Source organism: Peromyscus maniculatus, chromosome 1 (assembly GCF_049852395.1).
Source record: "Peromyscus maniculatus bairdii isolate BWxNUB_F1_BW_parent chromosome 1, HU_Pman_BW_mat_3.1, whole genome shotgun sequence".
NCBI lineage: Eukaryota > Metazoa > Chordata > Mammalia > Rodentia > Cricetidae > Peromyscus > Peromyscus maniculatus.
The window spans coordinates 54710095-54726797 of NC_134852.1; the positions used below are offsets into that span (position 1 = coordinate 54710095).

Genomic DNA, 16703 nt, shown 5'->3' on the forward strand with positions numbered 1-16703 from the left:
GTTTGTGGCACACGCCTTTAATCCCAGCACTTGGTAGGCAGAGCTAGGTAGATCGCTGTGTGTTCAAGGATATAGCCAGCATTGGAGACACATGCCTTTAATCTCAATACCAACCATAGAAGACCTGGGGGGCTGTACAGACAGGCAGTGACGAGGCAGTCATGTGGTTGGGTTTGCAACCAATGAGAAGGCAGAACAGAAAGTCTATATAAAGACAAAAACATAGGTCTCTTGGCTGAAGAGGCTAGCTGCAGCAGACGGGTAAGGCTCTTAGCTCTGATCTCTTGGCTTTCTTCTTTGCACTGGTTCTGTGTTTCTTATTTAACAAGACGGTTGGTTACATCTGCATGCCCTGGATGGAGATTCTTGTCACAAGGACACTTGATCCACCTCTGCTACTTCTCCTGCCTCCCCCGAGGGTCTGCAGCCCCACTACGCTATCTCTTGGCTCCCGCCTGCAGTGAGGCTTCCTTAAGCCCATCCAGGCCTTGCTGCGCTCTTCTCGGCGCCTGCCTGCCATCCTGCATCCCCTCTAAGCCCTCTCTGAGCCTCCTGTGCCCTCTTTCAGCTCTCTCTCGTAGCTTATAGAACTTTCCTCCAGTGCAGTTTCATTTTCCATCCCCCGTTTCCTGCCCGGGCGACAAACAGCTTGGCCTCAGCACAGATCAATTGGAACACTTGACTTCCAAATACAAATACAAATCGTGACACCTGCCAGGCACAAATAAATCATCTCAAATGTCTTATCTCTAACCTTCCTCTGCTCTACACTTCCAAAGTCTCTCAGCTCTAAGGTTCTACTTCCCACTCTGAAACATCTTTTATCTCTACAATTTCTCTGAGCCCTACTCTCAAAAAAAAAAAAAAAAAAATCTCTTAAACCTATGCTGTAAACTCTGTCTGAGAATTTGTATGGTTTAAAAAAAATCTATAAAATCTGTAACAAAATTTGGCTTTAAACTTATAACATAAGACTTATAATTTAAAATCTATACATGGGTGCCGAGGACAATTGTAAGAGCCATGCCATATTGCCTGCCTGAGTTAAGTTTCTGTTGTCCAGTATTGAGCCACTAACTAGAAACTTCTGACATGCCTGAACAAGTCCTGAGTTATTAGAAAATAACATTTCCTTATCTTTCTGCTACACTGACCATGAGTAACAATGTTTTGTGGTTAGGTTGCTTGGTTGGGTTGCTTGGCAACTGGACAGTCCCCTGATCTTTTCCCAAAAGAAAGTTTCCTGGTCTGCTTACTATAAAACCTGCCTGAGAAAAATAAAATTTTGCAGCTTGATCAGAATACTGTCTTGCTGTCAGTTCTTTGTGTCTCTTGTCCCTTTCATTCACCATTCCCCCTTCTAGGGTCTCTGCTGAAGATCCCCCTGGCCAGGACAACTGGTGCCCAGCGTGAGGCTCGAGGACGTGGAGGAGTGGTGAACATCGTTGTACACCAGGGCAGGCCTGGCTAAGAGTTGGACCACCGTGGAAGATGACTCCACGAGCGAAGGTCCAGTCAGTGATCGCCATGGAAATGCCCGTGAGGCAGATCTTGCAATGTGACGACACAAGGTAAGTTTACCATGGGACAAGCATTTAATAAACAGGATTTGTTTATTTCGGAACTGAACCTAGTTCCTCTCAAGACACAAGGAACTAGGGTTAAAAAAAAAAAGACTTAAAAAAATTTCTTGACTATATTGGAGATGTCTGTCCTTGGTTTCCCCAAGAAGGGACCATAGATGAAAAGCGCTGGAGACAGATTGGTGACTGTTTAAATGATTTTTACCAGACCTTTGGTCCTAAAAAGGTCCCCATTCAAACCTTTTCCTACTGGAATTTAATTAATGATGTCTTTAAAACTTATAATCATTCCCCTGATGTTGAAAAATTAATTAATGAGGGAGAAAAAGCCCTAAAAGAGTCCTCCTGTCCACCCTCTGTCTGTCATTCTGTCAGTATTAATATTCCTGAACCCCCACATCTAGTCTTCTGGCAACAAATAACCATCAGAGAAGAAAAAGAGAGAATCCCCTACTCTGGGTCCACTACCCACCTCCCCCTCAAAGGTGCTGGCCACTTACCCATCTTTAACGGCCAAGTTAATTATTAAGGGCAGAAAAATAAGTCGCCAATACTTTGTAAAAGATCCTGACTCCATAGTCGTCCCCTATACTTGAGAACAATTAGATTGGCTGCTTCAGATGATGAATGGCCCATTGCCTGCTCCTCCTTCCTTGGTACTATCGATAACCATTATCCTAGGGGATCCCTTGTTACAGTTTGTCAGAATTCATCCCTTTGTTTTCCCCAAATTAACTGCTTCACAACCTATAAGGGAGGCTCCCCTGATATTTACAGATGGCTCAGCCAATGGGATTGCTGCCTATGTTGTGGATGGAAAGGCTTGTTGAACTTTATGTAGTCATTCAAGTTTTTCAACTATTTTTCATTCTCAGCCCTTTAATTTGTATACTGATAGTGCTTATGTTGCCCATTCTGTTCCCTTATTGGAAACTGTTCCCTTTATTAAACCCTCTGCCAATGCAGCTCCACTTTTTCTTCAGCTGTGCTCCTTGATTATGGCTAGACAGTGCCCCCTTTTTTATTGGCCATCTACGGGCCCATTTAAAATTGCCTGGTCCTCTATTTGAAGGAAATGCATTGACTGATGCAGCCACACAATTAGTTTTTCCTGTTCTTGCAGGATCCCTTTCTCAGGCTGCCCAAGCATACTCTCTTCACCATTTAAATGCTCATTCCCTTTGTTTGTTGATTAAGCTTACCCGAGAACAGGCCTGAGAAATCGTTAAAAATCGCACTGACTGTTCTGTCTCCCTCCCAGTTCAACATCTGGGAGTTAACCCCCGAGGCTTGGTTCCCAATGAAATTTGGCAAATGGATGTTACTCATTTAATTGAATTTGGCAAACTTAAATACATACATGTTACAGTTGATACCTTTAGTGGTTTTATATTTGCCTCTCTCCAGGCCAGAGAGGCCTCCAAAAATGTTATTTCCCATATTTTACAATGCTTTTCCATCCTAGGAAAGCCTAAAGTTATAAAAACTGATAATGTTCCAGGATATACTGGAAAAAGTTTTCAATCTTTTTGCCAACAACTTCAGATTAAGCATGTCACTGGCATTCCTTACAACCCCCAGGGCCAGGGCATCGTTGAACGTGCTCATCAGACTCTAAAATCCATACTTCATAAATTAAAGAGGGGGAGCCTGTATGATACGAGAGGCAACCTCTGAAATCTTTTACATCATGCCCTTTTCGTCCTTAATTTCCTTACCTTGGACAAGAATGAAAGGTCTGCAGCGGATCACTTTTGGCATCCACAAACTCAAAGCCACCAAGCATTGGTCATGTGGCAAGACTCCTTAACTGCCCAGTGGAAAGAGCCCGACCTAGTCCTGATTTGGGGTCGAGGGTCAGCATGCATCTATGACCAAACAGAGGGAGGCCCTCGTTGGCTCCCCGAGAGATTAGTTAAACAAGTCAACTCTAACCAATCACCCAGGGAAAAGGATAGTCCCTGAGGTTGTTTCCCTTTCCTTCTAGAACCTTCTTTACAGATGCTGATAAAAAAGAACTGGGAGAATTTCCCTGGATATTCTGGATCTTGCTCCTGCCTGTACCTTCTTATCAGGACCAGAGACCGGTCGACACATCCCCATTTACATGCGCTTTTATTTGACTGAAAATTATACTAATTATACTAAAACAGACCTTTGATCACCTATTGGCTACCGCTGATTGCCCCTTGCAAGGATGTCAGAATCCCATTTTACTCAACTTTACTGGTTTCCATAATTCCCCCGGCAAGGTGGCTCCTGCTATCTGTTTTTTGTATGACCAGACTGTTCACAATTGCAAAACTTATTTAAAGGAGAAAAGCATAGGATGCCCCTGTTCTTACTGTGAAATTCATGATGCCATTCCTCCTGCTAAGGGACAGGTAATTGGGATAGAACGGAATAGCCCTAAATTTTATAAGACATCTACAGGATATTCCCTAATGGTTTGGGACCCGTGGGACTCATGATGGACTAGTCCAGTAGAAGGAGCCATGTATATGACCCGAACAGCCACATGGCCTAGCTCCAGACTCTACATTTGGTGCTCTTATGTACAAGTATGTAGCTAGAGTTTTCCTGCCTTGTCCACAGGACAAATCTTTGTCACCCGCCAGTCCCACAGCCGCTCAGACCCAACCAAGTAAACACAGAGACTTATATTGCTTACAAACTGTATGGCCGTGGCAACCTTCTTGCTAGCTGTTCTTATAGCTTAAATTAATCCATTTCTATAAATCTATACCCTGCCACATGGCTCATGGCTTACCGGAATCTTCACATGCTGCTTGTCATGGCGGCGGCTGGCAGTGACTCTGCCTTCCTGTTCTTTCTTTTCTCCTCTCTGTTAGTCTCGCCTATACTTCCTGCCTAGCCACTGGCCAATCAGTGTTTTATTTATTGACCAATCAGAGCAATTTGACATACAGACCATCCCACAGCACAAGTACAATCTACGGTCCATCATAATATCCTTATACAAGAAAAAAATTTAATGACACAACTATCATCCCCCTCCTCTCCATTTTCTTGGCTTTCCCTCCTCTGAGAAGGCCTTATGTTTGCCAGTGTTACTGGCATTGGGAATCTCTCATCGTGGCTTCCTATGTGCAGCCTTGGGACATCCTCCCCTGATAGCAGTATCCCTACCTCACATCCTTAATTGCACCACCACTGATAATTCCCATGGCTTCCACCCCACCCCTAAAGTACCCTTGTTTCTTGACCCAGGCCGCTCCAAGTTTGATTTTTGCTTTTCCAGTGTTTCCCTTCCCTTTTGCAACCAGACCGTATTACCCAGTCATCCTTTCTCCACCCCCCCCCACCCCCCCCACCCCCCCCACCCCCGATTTCTCTTTTGGTGCAATGTCACTCTATCAAAAAATTTGACCATCCCTATCCCACAGGACATGCTCTGTCTACCTGTCACTCTGGTCCCACAACTTATGCTCAGGACCCCTGTGGAGTTCTTGGGATGGGACGCCCCCCCAACCCAAGCAAAAAAGAGCTGTCTTCTTGCCCTTTGTGGCCAGAATTTCCTTTGCCACCTCGCTGGTCTCTGCAGGCTTGGCGGGAGGAGTTCTGAGTCATTCCCTCATAACAACAGCTCACCTATCTAAGCAACGTCAGGTAGCAATTAAGGCTTCTGCAGCATCCTTATCCTCCCTCCAGAAGCAGTTAACCTCTCTTGTATAGATTGCCCTACAAAATCGACAGGCCTTGGACCTGCTGACAGCAGAAAAGGGTGGGACATGCCTTTTTCTGAGGGAAGAATGTTGTTATTATATTAATGAGTCTGTAATGGTAGAAACCCAGATAAATAAGCTACATAAATTTAGCCTAGAGCTACATAAGCAGCAATCCTCTGCCGCAGCAGATGACTGGTGGAGATCATCCATATTCTCCCTTTTAATGCCTCTCGCAGGACCATTAGTCAGCATCTTGTTATTTGTAACTTTGGGTCCCTTTATAATTGGCAGGCTAATCCGATTCATCAAAAAACAAATAGATTCCCTGACATCAAAACCTATATAGGTTTATTACCATCGGCTCGAAATGTTGGATCAAGGATGTGATCCCTATGATATTTCTCAGTCCTCTTCTCCTTTAGGAGCAGCATAAAGTCTGAACCTATGCTTATTAGCATCAGCTGGTATGGACACCGCTGGGTGCCAGGCCAAGCACTGCAGGGGAAGGCTGATTTAATAGCCCTTGGTTTGGATTCCCTGAGAGACAAACCTGACTTGCATAGAGGTTGGTATCTAGAGGCACCAAAATGCCTAAGCCCTCTCCTCCCCAAAAGGTACCCTTTTTCTCAAGCCCACAGCGGCTCTAGGAGGAGTCAGGTCAATGTCTCCCCAGCCGGTTAAGGTCCACCACCGTTCAGGTGGGCACACTCCCTCATAAAATAACATAAAATCAAAAGAGGAGATGCCTAGGGCAACTTCAAGAGTCCTGCCATATTGCCTGCCTGAGTTAAGTTTCTGTTTCCAGTATTGAGTCCCTAACCAGAAACTTCTGACATGCCTGAACAAGTCCTGAGTTATTAGAAAATAACATTTCCTTGTCTTTCTGCTACAGTGACCATTAGTAACAATGTTTCGTGGTTAGGTTGCTTGGTTGGGTTGCTTGGCAACTTGACAGTCCCCTGAACTTTTCCCAAAGAAAGTTTCCTGGTCTGCTTGCTATAAAACCCACCTGAGAAAAATAAAATTTTGCACCTTGATCAGAATACTGGCTTGCTGTCCATTTTTGTGTCTCTTGTCCCTTTCATTCACCATTCTCCCTTCTAGGGTCTCTGCTGAAGATCCCACTGGCCAGGATACAAGGGTAATCTAAATTTGCTATAACATACTATACATGTGATTCATCTCTTATTTAGAATATACTGTATATATAACTTGAATTCAACTCCCATTTAAAAAATAGTTCTACTAGGAAAACAGATGTTTTAAAATACCAACCATGTGACTTGCCTCCATGTTGGGTGATGACCTCATCAGGATGGAAGCAGCCATGTGACTGGCAGCCATCTTAGAAGGTTGAAGAGTACCCGCCATATAACTTGGCCATCAAAATGACCACACGGGATAAAACAGCTGAGGCAACATCTATAAAACTTCTCAGTCCTACTGAGCCCTTAGTTTATCATTGTATCTCTCTTTAGACTAAGGAAACAAGAGGTCTCTAAAATATTTTGGATTGGTATGGGTTTTTGTATGATGTTAAAAATTTAAGGTTATAAAGGTCTACTCAGGGGGGCTGGAGAGATGGCTCAGAGGTTAAGAGCACTGGCTGCTCTTCCAGAGGTCCTAAGTTCAATTCCCAGCAACCACATGGTGGCTCACAACCATCTGTAATGAGATCTGGCGCCCTCTTCTGTATACATAATAAATAAATAAATCTTAAAAAAAAAAGGTCTACTCAGATTGACTCTAAGCTGACTTAGAGATTCACACCTAAGTGCTTATGTCTTTGTTAACTGTTCAACACCTAGCTTCTAGAAAATTTAGATAAGAAACAACATTTGTTTGATAAATAAGATTCATAAAGTCCCACGGTCTACTCAGGTTTATAGTAATATTTGTATAGTATCTTTGTCTTTGCTTGCTTTGTTAAGCTTTAGCTATTTGGACAAACTGAGTCATACAAACACTGTGATATTCTGTAATGATGTACTATAAAAGGGTTAGAAAAGTTTCCAGTCTCCCTATGAACTGTGTTTGTGGTGTAACGTTTTATTTTGATGCTGGAGGATCTTCAATTAAATCTTCAACTCAAAGTTTTAAAGCTGAAAATGAACAGGGATAAATCTGTAAAATCCTAGTCTTAATAAAAGCTACTAACTTAAACTGCTATCATTAAGAAATCTTAATGTGTTTTCAAGGTTAAGCTTAAAATCATGTATAGTTAATAGATAGCTGGTCTTCAAACTCTTTAAAGATCTGCTGAATTAAAATGTTTCATAAAAAAGCTTCCCATAATAGACAGGGAACCCTAAGGTCTCCAAAGAAGATATACAGCAAAGGCATGATGACACCACCTGAATCATGGTAACACTAACCACTTTTCTATGACGTGGATTTCAGTACAGAATACAAACAATGGTAATGCTAGCACATCTGAACTGCCCTATGACTCACCTGCCACCAGGTGTCTGCCCAAGTTGTTGGGTTGACTCTGCCTGGTCACAATTAGGTCAGTTTTCCCAAGTTCCTTCTCCACAGGAACATCTCTCAGACCTGGGTCTGGCAGTTGAAGGCCAATGCTGCTCTATGTGACAATTGAAGACTGACCACTGTCCCCAATGAAGCCATCGACACCATGGGAGTTGAGGGCAACCATCTGGGTATTGGGTAAGTTTCTGTCATCTTAGTTGACGCATATACCATTTAGATTATACCTCTTGCTATAATTTATCCTTCTCAGATCTCTGATGATATTGATGGCTAACTGTAGCTTTAACAGCAGCAAGCATGCCAGCTCCTCCTACAAAGGCTACAGCTGCCTTCTCTTCATATGTAAAAATCAGGCCTCAGGCCTCACTTTCCTAGAGCTACTAGGTCTCCAGCTGAGAAAGACCAACAGTTTACCTTGCTACCAGATTCTGAAAGGAGGTAAACTCACAGGTGCTTTTAACCCCAAATCATTTTTGAGTTCCCAAGCTTTTATTAGGACTCACAAATCTACTGCCTTTTCTACAATGTGGATTTCAGTACAGATTACAAACAACAGTAATGCTAATATATCTAAAATTTTTATCTCTTTTTATAAACTTAAAAAATTCATGTAAGCTTCAAGGAGTCCATGTGGATCCATCTCTCACAGGTCAAATGGACATCAGATAGGTACTGTCAATCAACAGCCTGTTTCCCCACCTGCCTATTACTGAGAGTGGATTCTCTCGTTCTCTCTCTCCCCTGGTCTTGGTACCCCCTCTCCCAACAATAGAACCATGGACCTGGAAGTTTCAAATATATACCCAAGATAGAATGTGATGGTATTGTGTTCCCCAAAATATTGTGCACCCTAATAAACTTCTCTGGGGTCAGAGAACAGAACAGCCACTAGATACAGAGGCTAGAAAATAGTAGCACTCACACCTTTAATCCTAGCTTTCTGGAGGCATGGATCTCTGTGAGTTCAAGGCCACACTGGAAATAGCCAGGCATGGTGACACATGCCTTTAATCCCAGGAAGTAATGACAGAAAGTAGAAAGGTATATAAGGCATGAGGACCAGGAACTAGGCTGGTTAAGCTTTCAGGCTTTTAAGAAGCAGTTCAGCTGAGATTCATTTGGATGAGGACTCAGAGACTTCCAGTCTGAGGAAACAGGATCAGCTGAGAAACTGGCGAGGTGAGGTAGCTATGGCTTGTTTTGCTTCTCTGATCTTCCAGCATTCATCCCAATACCTGGCCTCAGGTTTGATTTTATTAAAAAGTACCTTTAAGATTCATGCTACAATAGAAATTTCCCCCAAACTCTTTAGCTTTAACTTCTGTCCCTAATATATATATCTGTTCCAGTGTATTTCCAATCAAAGACTGCAAACTGCTCCAAACTCACCAGCCCTAGGTGATTCTGATGGAATTTCCAACCAGCCTGAGCCTTTGCGGCCTAGACAGCTCCAAAGTGACTAGCCCCAGGTGGTCTAGCCTCTTAGACTGCTCCAGCAAGGCCTGAACTTTCCTAGCCCCAGATGGTCTGCTCTTCCCACTTTAGCCAGCATTCCAGCTCTCTCGGGTCCTTAACAGTGATGTCCCAATGTCAACAGGAAGTAGCCATAGAAAAGATTGTGTTGCCCCTTATCATTTATTATCAATGAAAAAGACTGGATGTTAGGTCTCAAATCTGGGTCAAATGGCTGAGAGGCCTATTTAACATATCAAAGCAGATCTGGCCACCAGGCTCTCCCCGTGTCCCTCAGTCACTACCTGCCACAGGGTATAGGTGCCCTTCCCTATATAATTCAGCCATTTGGGTTACCTGGCTCTCTTTTGGTCTACCCTTTACTCTCCTGGCCTATTGGTCTGGCTCTCTCCTTTCCACTCTCCCTTCTCCCCACATGGCCCAACTCAGGGTCATGTCCACCATGGACTCTCCCAGATATCCCTGCCTCTGGCTCTGCTCTCCTAACAGTTGTGGTGGTTTGAATGAAAATGGCCCCCATGGGGAGTGACACTATTAGGAGGTGTGGCCTTGTTGGAGGAAGTGTGTCACTGGGGCGTGTTTGAAGTCTCAGATGCTCAAGCCAGTCCCAGTGTGGCATTCTCTTCTTGCTACTTGTGGATCCAGGATCCAGGTGTAGAACTCTCAGCTACCTCTCAGCACCACGTCTGTCTGCCTGCCACCGTGCTTCCTGCCGTGATGATAATGGACCAAACCACTGAAACAGGAAGCCAGCCCCAGTAAACGTTTTCCATTATAAGTTGCCACAGTCATGGTGTCTCTGCACAACGACAGAAACTCAAACTAAGACAACAATAAACCTCCTCCTCCACCATACCTAGGAGTAGTCATGTCCTTCCTTGTTTTCATTTTTCTTTCACCAACCATACAGCAGACTGACTCTGGGTAGCCCTGCTCGTTGGTTTCTCATATTCAAGTTCAGGTGACAGTGTCTCCTTTTCATGCCCAAAGTCACTGGAAAGCTCCTTTGTAACATGGTATCGAGCGCCGCCAGGGAGATCGGGCTGCAGGGGTCAGGGAAAACGGCTGCTTCAGCAGGCGATTCTGCTGTGCAAGTTTGATTGTCTGCTTTTATCTTTATTAATAATGGCATTTTCCGCCAGGCAGTAGTGGCGCACGCCCTTAATCCCAGCACTCGGGAGGCAGAGCCAGGCGGATCTCTGATTTCCAGGCCAGCCTGGGCTACCAAATGAGTTCCAGGAAAGGCAAAAAGCTACACAGAGAAACCCTGTCTCAAAAAAAAAAAAAAAAAAAAAAGGCATTTTCCAAGCCTTTCCAGGCTCATGAATAGATATATAGCAAGGTGTTAAAATATTTATTTTACGATTCTTATCATTTTACTACTCCATAGAATTTTTCATAAGTAGTGATTTATCATTTGCATAATTTCAAAGTTATGACTTTCAAATGATTTGAAAATGAGAGAGGGAAAAAAATCCATCTGTCCTCTTTGCCAGCTCCCATGAATCATCGTGTTTAACACATTATTTTTTATTCAACTTTGGTCCATTTAAAACGTCCAGTTTTAGTGGTGTCAGAGTGTATGCAGTGAAGTTGAATCCATCTCTTCACGTGAAATTCTCCTGTGTGGGATGAGAAATAGGTATACAGTTTTAGTCATCTTATTATGGTCCACGGATGCCACTGGGTCCTTCAGTTCATACTTGGGTTGCTTTACTTTTTACCCTTTTTGCTTGGAGTTACTACTTTATACATGTTTATTTAGAGCCCTAAAATATTGATTCCTTTGTTTATTTTAAGACAGGGTCTCCTGACCCGAACCTGCAGGAATAAGGGTCCTGAATGGCCAGGTGTTGAGTGGGAGGACCAGAGATGAGAAACAGAAAGCAAGAGCAATAGCTGAGACCAGGAGGTATGTGGAAGCGGATGACTTATGTCAAGCCGGTTTATTCAGAGGTGCAGCGGCATATATATTATTTGCAGGCCAAGGTCAGCAGAGCATTAAGCCAGAAAGGAAGCGCAGGATGCCGCAGACGCTGGCGTTGGGATAGATGATCACAGCCCAGGGGGAAGAGTTAGTCCTCAGAAACCAGAACCCTGACTCATCTGAGGCCCTGGCCCCAGCCTCAGACCAGCCTTGCCAAGTCTGGTCCTGGGCAAGGACCTTTGTCTTGTCATCAGGGCCTCTGAGAACATTTTGGGTCAGTCTGACTTCCCACAGTCTCCTGTAGCCCAGGCTGACCTTGAACTCACTATATAGTTCTTGGTCCTCCTGCCTCTGCCTCCCAAGTGATTGCCTCACTACTCCCAATTCCTTTTTTCCCTTTTGTTGTTTATTTTGACTCCTCCCCTCCTTCCCCCTCCCTCCCTCCCTCCTTTCCTTTCTTGGACAAAGCCTCAAATCTGCTCTGTAGCCAAGGATAACTTAGAACACCCGCTCTTCCGGCCTTTGCTTCCTAAGTGCTGGGATCACAGATATATGCTACCATGTCTAGCAGATTCTATTTACCGGGTCCTTAATGATTCCAACATTTAAATGGTGGTATTGAGTGGGCTGGAGACGTGGTTCAGCAGTTAAGAGCTGGCTGGCTGTGGCTGATAACCTGGTTCCATTCCAGCATCCACACAGCAGCTCACAACTGGAGTCTGCAACTCCAACTGTACCTAATTACAGAAATCACACACCCCTTTCCGGCCTCCACAGGTACCTCTTCTGGACTTTGGGCACCAGGCAGATTACCTAGTCTGCCTGTCTGTCTGTCTGGTGAGCCTCTGGGATCCTCCTGACTCCATCTCCCAGCACTGAGATTACAGGTATGCACCGCCACATCAGCCCATTATACGCATGCTGGAGACCTGTGCAGGAAGTGCTTTACCCACCCAGCCATCACCCGAGCCCCTGAGAATGTTCTCTTAATTTTAAATTTTGTAAAAACAAAAATTCTATAGCCCAAGGATTAGTTTTAATTCTTCTTGGCTTATTTAGTTATTAAGCTACTTCTAAAATTATAATAAGAGAATGGATTTAGATGAGATACATTGGCCTGCTACCTTAAGGGAGCGTTGCTGACCCGAACTTTAAGTGACAATCCCTCACTCCCCCACTCCCCCACTCCCCCCACCCACCCCCGTGACCCACTAAGCCTACTTTGGGCAAATGCATGGCAATCCAACTCTGCAGAATGTTCTGTCTTCAACTTTTTAATTTTTATTTTATTGTGCTAGGAATTGAACCTAGGACCTTGAAGATTCTAGGCAAATACTCTACTACTGAGCTACATTCCCAGATTTTGGGGCCTTTATTTGAAATACTTTCTTTAATAATACCCTTAAAAAATAAGCATACTTGCTAGGCAATGGTGGCGCACACCTAAAATCCCAGCACTCGGGAGGCAGAGTCAGGTGGATCTCTGTGACCTTGAGGCCAGCCTCGTCTACAGAGTGAGTTCCAGGAAAGGCGCAAAGCTACACAGAGAAACCCTGTCTCAAAAAAACAAACAAACAAACAAACAAACAAACAAAAACCAAAAAAAGGAAAGAAAAAATAAGCATACTTCATTGCTTTGTTGTACTTTGTATACCTCTGTAGACATAGTCCATCTTACAGTTAGCAAAGAAAAAATACTGTTTGACACAGAAAGACCAAGACAGGAATCCAGCAGTTTCTTACTATATTATTATTCCTATATATACTTTATATATTATTACTATATTATTATTGCTATATTATTCCTGGAGGACTGTTACTTCACTACTTCTTCTGGATGATCTGAGCACTCACTTTCTCCCTCTGCAGGATCCACCATCCACCTCTATGGGCACTGCGTACCCCGCGCTCCCAGTGTGCCTCCTTAGTCACTGGAGAGTGCTGAGGGATGCAAGATGGCGCAGCTCTCCTGTCGGGTTGGTGGTCACAAGCATGAGTGGCTCCTCAGGAGCCTGAGAACATGGGTCCTTCTCTCACAATCTCTAACGGTTAATATTTCTCTCCTTTTCCAAAACCATCCAGGACCTGTCCCTGTAGTGGATATCTGTTCTATCTACAACCCTGAAGCACAGCCCTAGAGATGTAGCAGGTAACTAACTGTTCTACCTGCCTATGACCTTGAAGTACCTGCCCCTGGGGTGTGGCCTCAGGTCTTGGACTCAGGGACTGACTCAGGCATCAGGAATAGCCTGGGACTGTACCTCAGCCTTCCAGGACCCTGCGGCAATTCCTCTGTTCTGTCTAGTGAGTTTTCCTTTCCTAATAAATTCCTTTACCCTTCAAGCAGACTCTGTGGATTTCTCACATTATATCCCCACACATGGAAGTTGAAAGGGAAAAATCAGTAGCCATCTTGAGAGATGCTCCCCCTGCAAAGGTATTTGCTGACCAGCAGTTTCAGAACTGACCAGAAGTTGAACTCATGGGTAGATAAAGTGGAACAATAAATCTATATATCCTGGACTTGGTAAAACAAGATATGGGGAGTAATGGACTCAACTGACCAGAAATTGAACTTATGGGAAAATAGGGCTAGAACAATAAATCTGGATGTATATATCCTGGGTTCAGCAAAAGCAGGACATAGGAAGTTAAAAAAAAAATGTATTCTCTGTAGATATCATGCATCCTGTGAGCCATCAGTAACCTCATGCTTATATTCAGCAGTAACTCAAAGAACTACCTCACCCCTAGCCCCCTCGTCCAATCCCAAGATATGTGACTCTCTGGATGTAAACCTTTCCTATATTGTTATGCCAAAAACACCCCCAGAGAGACCACCAAAGACCAAGGATGTCCAGAATGCAAAGGCAAGGTTTATTTCCGTTACAAGTCGAGTGACAGGGAACTGTCTCAAGCACTCACTCTCTTAGCGCAGTGAGGCAGGGAGGAGTTGCTCTTTCTTTGTGAGGCTGGCTTTTTAAAGGTGAAAACCACCCAGGTTGTGGGGGAGTTAGTACGGGTACAATTCTAATTGGCTAAATCTTCCTGGGCCTCTGTGTTATCTTATTTTAGTTTGTCCATTTGTTCTGTTAGAACTTTTACAGCCCGTCTCTGTAGTTGAGAAGCGCCATCTCTGGCGTTGGGACATGGTTGATCAGTCACTGCCAAATGGCCTGGCTTTTGTCCGGCATTTGGGGCACTCTTTTGTTAATTAGTTGCTACCAGATGGCTGTACTTTTAAGTTCCTGGGGCTGGCGCCATCATTTCTGGCTCTATGGCCTGGGTCTATCTATATTAAGATATCTTTGTCTAAGCCTCCTTCTTCGTCTTAGAGAATAGAGTGAGGGTCTCACAATATAAACCCCTTAAAGTGAGTGCTCAGGGCCGTCCTCCTCCATCTGCTATGTCGAGTATTTGGAATATGGACCAAGCCCCAGGCTTGCTTATTAAAAAAACAAAACAAAACAAAAAAAAAACCTCTGTGTGTTTGCATCAGATATTGACTCTGTGGTGGTCTTGTTTGGGGGTCTTGCAGCGCAGGTACAACATTTGGGGGCTCATCCTGGGTTCCCCTTTAACGGGGATGTGGAACCCCCACCCCCACCCCCCCATTTCCCACTCCCAGTCTGTTTGGTTGAGGACAGAGAACCTGGAGTCTGAGCCTGGAGGGTCGCTCCCCTCCCCAGGAGCACATCAGGCTGTCATTGTTTTTAGAACTTTGTTGGTTGTCTCTTGGTGCCAAGTTTGTTTTGATGTGCCCTTGGTCTTGTGTGTAGCATGTTAATTGTTCTTATTGTCGACTAAGACGAATGCTATGGGACAGTCTCCCTTTTCTCCCCTAGACCTTTGCCTAGCATACTGGAAGGCTGTGCTAGCCACTGCTCACAATAGAATGAATGATTGAGCCACAAAGGGAAATTTGTCACCCTTTGCGGTGAAGAATGGGCCTCTAACAATGTTTAGGTGGCCTTCAGAGGGAACCTCTGTGCGGTCTGAGGAAGAGCTCCCCGTGGTTCCTGCAGACACTCTCGAGGGTTGCTGCGGGGGAGGAGAGGGAGAGCTGGCTGTGAAGGGCTGTGATATGCAGAGGCAGAGAATAAACACACACACACACACACACACACACACACACACACACACACACACACACACACACACACCTCCTGATCCTGGTGAAGTTGCCTTTCCCATAAGAGTTACTGTTCCTTTTCACCTCTGGCCTTACGGGAACTTATGCCTATGTAAATGTTACTTGTTTTTTGTCTACTAACTTCCCTTATTGTCACCAGACTGGCATTGCTGGCAGGCGGGGGACAGGGAAGCTCACTCAGCAGCGGGGAGAGGGGCTGAGTGGCTGAGTGCTCATCACTCCTGGCCCTGGGAAGTCGGGCTCCCCTGGGCCCTAACAGGGCTCTCCCTGAGCAGGGAGGTGAGTTCCCAGGAAGCAGGGCTCCCAGGAATGGGCAGACTGGGCAGGAGAATCTGAATGGGTGGAGGCCTCCCGCCCACTCAAGCTTGGGAGCTTGGAGCAGGACACACCCAGGCGGTGTTAGCCTGCAGGATAGGCAGGATAGGGTGGAAAAGCACACTCTCTACAGACGGGCAGAGATGGGGGAGCTAGGGGCCGTGGGGACTTTACTGCTTACACACTCTGAATTTAAGCCCCCTCCCTTCCTTTCTAAGCCAAGTTCCTCATTAGCTTCCCATTTTAATCCTTCTCTAGCCTGGTAATGCTTAAAAATGTTAAAGATACATTAGGTTTTAAAAATTATGCTTTTGTTTTCACAGGGAAAAAATACATAGATTTTGGTCATTTGAGTTCAATGGGTTACAAACACTTGCCATCATTTAAGAGAATTGATTACAAATTATTATTGGTTAAGATAAGAAAAAAAAACTGTTATCAAATTCCAAGTAGAGGATAGCTCAATGAATTAAATAGAAAAAAGATATTTTAGGATATAACGTTTTTATACAAATATAAATGCCTGAGATATGAAGATGAAAGTTTAGATAAATGATTTTTGGATCTGAGAAAATAGTTTAAAATAAAAAAAAATTTTAAAGTTTAACTTTAAAACTTTAAATATTTAAATTTTAAAGTTTAAATTATGAGGTTTAAATATAAGTAACCTTTATATGGGGTCTAAGATATAAAGGTTTTAGGTATGGGAATATAAAAAATGTTTTAGAAAGAAAAAATATATAAAATACAAGTTATTAAAATATGTAAAATGTTATAAAGGTCTAAGGATTAAAAAGACTTAAGTAATGATAAAAATGATTTGAGATATATAAAAAATAAAACATGTTTTGGATTTCTTTCTCTTGCTATTCTGCTGTTACACTGAAACTCCAAAGGTTTTCAGTTTTAAAAATGTCTATCTAGGCCGGGCGTTGGTGGTGCACACCTTTGATCCCAGCATTTGGGAGGCAGAGGCAGAGGCAGAGGCAGGCGGATCTCTGAGTTCGAGGCCAGCCTGGGCTACCAAGTGAGTTCCAGGAAAGGCACAAAGCTACACAGAGAAACCCTGCTTC

The 16703-nt window shown here is 44.0% G+C and overlaps 1 long non-coding RNA gene across 6 annotated transcripts in view; it reads left to right on the plus strand.

Moving 5' to 3' along the window:
* The window catches only part of LOC143266896 (uncharacterized), a 41466-nt gene that overhangs the window by 20571 nt on the left and 4192 nt on the right, over positions 1–16703 (plus strand). For 3 of the 6 annotated variants that reach the window (XR_013041715.1, XR_013041714.1, XR_013041713.1), the window contains one exon: positions 1365–13311. This is a non-coding gene — a long non-coding RNA (uncharacterized LOC143266896). Of the gene's footprint in view, positions 1–916; positions 13312–16703 lie in introns of those variants that run through there. The other 3 variants (XR_013041716.1, XR_013041718.1, XR_013041712.1) reach the window with 3 other exon arrangements.